This window comes from Sardina pilchardus, chromosome 21 (genome assembly GCF_963854185.1).
Source record: "Sardina pilchardus chromosome 21, fSarPil1.1, whole genome shotgun sequence".
In the NCBI taxonomy this organism is placed as follows: Eukaryota; Metazoa; Chordata; class Actinopteri; order Clupeiformes; family Clupeidae; genus Sardina; species Sardina pilchardus.
Window position 1 is genome coordinate 24,209,961 of NC_085014.1, and position 6,263 is coordinate 24,216,223.

General features: G+C 38.8%; 1 long non-coding RNA gene and 1 other non-coding gene across 2 annotated transcripts; both read left to right on the top strand.

Annotated features, from left to right (window-relative positions):
* The first annotated feature begins 1,238 nt into the window (after positions 1–1,238).
* LOC134068781 (uncharacterized) lies at positions 1,239–3,395 on the top strand. The gene is made up of 3 exons (XR_009936719.1): positions 1,239–1,294; positions 2,047–2,103; positions 2,348–3,395. It is a non-coding gene; the product is annotated as an uncharacterized LOC134068781 (long non-coding RNA).
* LOC134069521 (small nucleolar RNA SNORA74) lies at positions 1,765–1,967 on the top strand. The gene has a single exon (XR_009936822.1). It is a non-coding gene; the product is annotated as a small nucleolar RNA SNORA74 (small nucleolar RNA).
* Positions 3,396–6,263: the final 2,868 nt, after the last annotated feature.

Consider the following 6,263-nt stretch of genomic DNA (forward strand, 5'->3'; position numbering starts at 1 on the left):
CAGACAGAGTGGCACACAGACAGACGTTCCATGCATTAATAGATAGGCTGGATGAATAACACTTAATCCAAAAAAGAAACCAGATGATTGCGTTCTGTATAGTTAATATGTTATTCATTCATTAGGTTATGATGAGGTGTTTCTTTAATCCCTTCTGAAAATGAGAAATTGGACTGAAATTGTAGGATACTGTTTTTGTCATGTCCTGTCATGTTTAGGCCTACATAAAATGTCTAATGCACCTTTCAGGGGAGGAATCATTTGAGAAAAGTGACGGCCTAATGATTCTGTCTGAATGCTGGTTGAGTTCTGCCATGGAATTGTATTAATCTATTTATGGTCTTATTTTTTTTTTTGCATTTTCATATGAGCTAAAGAGTTAGGTTCTGTCACTCCTACTGATGTAAAAAAAAAAAAAAAAGTCAGATTTTTATAAGACAACACAAATCAGTTAAAAAGCTAAAATGGCTAACTGTCTGGCACCCTCACATCAAGCCCTGCCACTGCTGTATGTGACAGGGCCTGATAACCTATGATACAGCCAGACAAGTTGTTTTTACAACACAAAACAAGCTTCTTTAAAAAAGGGATTTCACATCATTGAAAGTCCTGCCAGAACGTTATGACGAATGGTAGGTTACTTAATCAACTGTATGTATCCATATCTCCTTTTGCATCAATCTGATCTCCTATATCTCCTTTTGCAACAACCTGATGATTATCCTTTCAAGATAGGCTAATCAAACTACTGGCTTATCATCTAATACATTTTCTTGTTAAATGTCTTATAGCAAGATGTGATCATAGTGTTTGTATCACAGATATTCATTAGGAAATCCAACATGGAATTGGCTCACCTTTTTAGGGTTAAATATGTCTAAAAAAAACCCTTAATGCAAGCTAAACACATCCTGAGATGGCACGATATGTTTCAGGTCAGTGTTCAGATTCAAGAATAAAAATGATTTCACAAAATATTTTTAGAGGTGATGTGAAATGTAGCTTACGAAACTGCCCCATTTGTAGTAATAGGCTAGTGCTACGTGCATCTGAAAGCAAAACGTGAAATTATTAAGTAAAAAAAAAACAATTTGAAGACTTGGGCGGACTAAGGGCTATACCGACATGCATTGCTTCTAATGCAGGATAGGAAGTAGCCCTTCATGGTACAGGTTGCACTCTATGGTATTTCCATCCATATAAATATCCTCGTGGCGCAGACAAGACATTCTCGTTGTGTCGTGGTCGAGCCTATGGGTCGAGCTGGAAAGGCTTCTTGTCGGCCTTACAAATGGTAAGACAATTCTTTCGTCCTTAGTCTTTTTATTACTGTTGCTATTTTAATGTCTTAAGTCCTGTGTCGTTTATCTTATTGACTAGGCAAAAACACGGTTAAGAACCATAGTGTTACCAAATGTGGGGTTCTGCTCCGTAGCACCTAGCAAAGTAAAAACGTTAACAATAGGCTAATATGATGCTTAATCAAAACCATACTCCAGTCTGGTATAACAAGCAGTTTTGTGTCTTAATGCTGAATGTTAGTCTCTCTTGGGGATTTAGTTTGGAGCATGTTAACCTACATTGAAGGACTGAAGACCACGTGGTGGATTGAGACCTAGTGAGGTTAGCTAGCCTAAACTGCTGCAGGGCGGGGGAGGACTTGTGGAGTGATTTGCACTCTATATGTAATCTGTTAAATATAATTGCGGTTGAATGGGTTGTGACTGCGTTTTATTTAAAACCTTAACACTTGACTTCGTGTCACCCAGCTATAGTCAGCTGTCCAGGCCTATACCATGCCTGAACCAGTGTTACTCTGCTGGGATAGGAAGGCACTGCCAGTTTGACTCTTCTTAGTTGCCACTGTTTTAGTGGTTTCTGATGTTGAGTTATGGCAGTGCTATGTCCCCTCTGAGAGTGGAGTGTCCTACATACACTGGGACTTTCCTAGTCTGGGGCCAAACATTAATTTATCTCACATCTGTAGCCTACTTTGATTAGTTCTGGTTGTGAATACATATTGATGTGTTTATATTTGTATTTCAGGAATCTGGTTGCAGGTTTACAATCACAGAACACATTCCTGCTCAGGACTTGTAACAGGTATGTTTTAACGGCACCCCATCTAGCCATAGAAGTTTGACCCAAGTTGATACAATCATGGCAACCGGTGATCTTCCTTGCTGTGATCTTTAAATCTTGGAACAATAAATCAGGGCTGGCACAGGTTGAAGCAAACTGTTTGCAATAATCTGACTTCAAGCGCTGAAACATTTAAACTGTTGATTAATGGCTTTGTATAGATATTCTACAGGCTCTGTCTTAAACTTCTTTTGTTCCTTCTTAGGTTTGTATTGGAAGCTTCTCGCTTGAAGTCATGGCGACTGCATCACTTGGAACAAGTATCATAATCTCAAATTACACTCAAAATTAGGGATATCTAGCTTTTGGGTGAAATACAGGAAGTGCTGAAGTACTTAAGCATTGAACTGTTGGACAGAAAGGTGTTTAGATGTCCAAGGTGTTTAGAGACAGTCACATTAATTTAACCTGTGAAGGTTATGGTTTTACTTAAGGTTAATCCTGAGATTTCACTGGAAAGCTAAATATCCCTGACTTTTGTGAGTAGTGTATGTAGTTTTGGATTAGTGGTGTAAGTTCTGCTGTTCTAACTGAATGCATTTAAATGGGTGTCTAGACAAGGTAGTTGACCAGTAATTGAGACATGATTATTTCAGTCAGGGAGATGTCAATTATGTAAATGTGAGCGGGTACCAGGGGTCAGGATTTAGAGGGTTAGCTACAGCCAGTTACCATTTCCACCTTAAAAATATGGTGTTGACAAGCGCTTCAGTAACCATATTCAAATACACCAATTACATGCCACGTTTCCGATGACTACAAATGATGCTATCTGTGTGGATTGGTGGTTGAGCTGGTAGCTTCCTTCTGGGAGGATCAACCAGTTCACATGGACGACATAAATTGCACAATTGTCCACAAATTATATTGTCCATGTGGATTGTCTTATCCTCCCTGAAGGAAATTCTCAGCTCAACCACCAATTTACTGCAACATACTGCGGTCTCCATCTGTAACTTGGCACTGAACTAACTCTAGATGGTGCTGTGAAGGAGGCCTGTGAAATGCCATTCTGAAAGACAGCTGAGGTGAATTGAGCTAAGATCAAGTGGTTAGTCTAGCATGGCCCAATCGAATTCATGGGGGTGGTTGTCCAATTCTGTATATTCCTCCATGGTGAACAGTTAGTGTTAGTTCAGTGCCTTCTGGAGTACAGGGAAGCGGTGGCAATTTAAACTTTTTTTTGTGTTGGGGCATCTGATCCATGTTGAATGTGCTTTGTTTTATGTTTTCCAATAAAAGGAGGAAATGTATGACTTGTGTGACCTTTACTTCTATTTACAAGTTCGTGAATGCTGAGTAAAATGCCACATGTTCTTGGTACATTCAGTTCATTTTTTGTTCAGACAAATTCTCATGTGGTATGTGTAGCTGTTGGTCAATATTTCAAATTTAACACATTTTTAGGCACACCGTGCAATCCAGGGTGCTCTCCACAGACAAAGTAAAAAATAAGACTTTGTTGGTACAAAAGTAGCATACGCCTCAATGCAGCCCTTTCAGAACACTTCAGAAGTGAAAAGGCTGATTTATGACCTTTGATTTACTTTGATCTTAATGTTTGCTGTTACTACTTATGAACCTGACCTTTCTGTCAATCTAAGCTCTACCACTACCACTACAGCAAGTGCGTGTGCTATTTTCCCAAAGCTATGCATTACACTTGAATTGCTGCTATTCTGATTCAATGGTTGTTCAAAAGTGGTCACTGAACTGTCTAGAAACAGTCAGCAAGTGCAGTTGTGGCTGAACTAATCTGTGTACAGTAATACTGCATTATAAGTCAGATGCTCTTGGTGAGCAGCTTACATGAACCTAACCCATTTACCATTAGTGATGCGCAAACCTACAGATCAATTTTTTTCCCTTGTCAGGGCAACTTCTCAAAATAACTGCAGGTGGATAGGATATGCTACAGATTCAAAGTGAGGGATATTTGCACTGTATATGTGAAGTTTGTTTAATTTGAAGACACTGCTTTACCATTAAATGATTACCTCACTCATTTTGATGGTACACACTGTAGAAAGGTGTATTTTTTCCTCCACACAACCTTGGTGTACTGTGAAGGAAAGTGACCCTGTTCATGATCTGTACAGTCTGATGTCAAAGTATGCAGAGGTAAGCCAAATACTATACTACCAATACTGTACTGCAATGTTGGTGGCGCATGCCACTCGCCTATCGTCTCATGCTACTTTGCCTACCGTTCCATGCCACGTGTTTACTGCCCTGCACCACTTGCCAACTGCTGGGTTAGAGCGAGGGTTATAGGATTGGAATAGAACAGTAGGCAAGTGGCTTAGTACCGTGGGCAAATGCTGTGGGTCTAGTTGAGTGGTGCAGGCCACCGACAGCAGGAGGCAGAGGAGTCATTGGGCAACCAGTAGATTGCTGGTCCGAGCCTGGCTCCTTGTGACCCTGTGAAAGTGCCTTTGAGCAAGACACTGAATCCCAAATTATGCAGGTTGGCCCTTTGTATGGTAGCCTTTGCCAGCACTGTATTTTGTGTTTGTGTCAATTGGTGAATGTAAAGCATGAAACTGTAAAGTGCCTTGAATGCTCGGAGGAGTAGAAACATTTTAATTTGGTCCAGTTACTATTTAGCATTGGGGGAAAAAAAAACGTTTTTGTTTATTTTTCAAGTTGGTCATGCGCACAAGATACCTTTGTTTGTGTGCACCAAAAACTTTTTTTGCTCGTCTCTTCAGGAGCTTTGTAAATTAACACTCTGGATATCAGTAACAGAATTCTAAAGACTTCTATTTCTGCAATCTGTCTCTTTTCTCATGATATCCAATATCCAGCTATACAAAGTAAAAAGCTAATATATTAGTAATGTAATTCTCAAAGCACTTATAAGAAATGTTTCAGACCCAGTGGATTTAAAAGCAACGGCTATAGCTCTCCTTCCCAACCTCAATAAAACTTTCATGAAAGAACAAAAACAAACAAAAACATGCGTAAGCTCTCAAGTTCATTAGGTGTACCATGACTTTGGTTTTTGCTGCTCATATCTTTCAGGCTTGTGATATACCTTAAAAGTTGTACATTTTGTGCAATAACTTTTAATAAGTGATGATTTTTACTGCTGATAATTTATTCAGGATTTGTGAGTCTACAATGTTATTTTACCTTTTGAGTATAGGGGGTTCTATGAGTTTTTGGGGAATGTGCAATACCAAGGGAAATGTGCAATATCAATATCAAGGGAGAGAGAGGGACTGTGCAATAGTGGAGATAAGGGAAATTATAAGAAGTGATGTTTTTTTACTGATGATAATTTATTCAGGATTCGTGATGAATTTGAAATGTTATTTTACTTTTTGAGTATAGGGGGTTCTATGAGTGTCTGTGGAATTATGCAATACAAAGGGAAATGTGCAATACCAATATCATTGAAGAAAGAGGGATTGCAATATGGTGGGAAAAAATGAAATTATGTCAAGTGTTTTTTTTATTGGTAAATTTAATTTAATTTATTTTTTTTTTACTTGAGTAGGGGGTTCTATGAGCTTTTGTGGAAATGTGCCATATCAGTGGCTTAGGTGTGTTTCCCTGCTTAGAGTTTGAGATAAGCTACTGATTACTAGGCTACAGTGCTCACTGTACTCTATTCTTGCTGTCGTTTATATGGAAGTACATGCGTTGAATTCGTAGGCCTACTGTGTTTTGTAGGGTAAGCAGCTGAAGGCTATAGCACTGTAATGTCCCATCTGGAACAATAAAGTTAATCTAATCTAATTTGAGGTGATTTAATAAAAATAAAATAAAAATTAAGATAAAATTATATGAATAAATTGAGTTGTAGATTCTGACCAGGGATTTTTGCCAAGTAGCGAATTGTATTGCCTTCTCATAGTTTTCTTTTCATGTCTGGCACACTAGAAGTGAAGTAGGCGTGAGGTGAACAACTGATTTATGTTGGCATTCTTTGTTGATTGTGTGTCATGCATCTATTGTCCTGATAAAAAAAGAGGACAATTCTGCAGTGTTAGCCAGATACCATAGGGGGGCGCTAGTACTTCAGTGGTTTTAGTACTTGGAGTCGAACAGCCATGGAACTTGCACGACTTTTTGATTGGCTATCACAGATGTCGAACTCCGTTTTTAAGGATGCT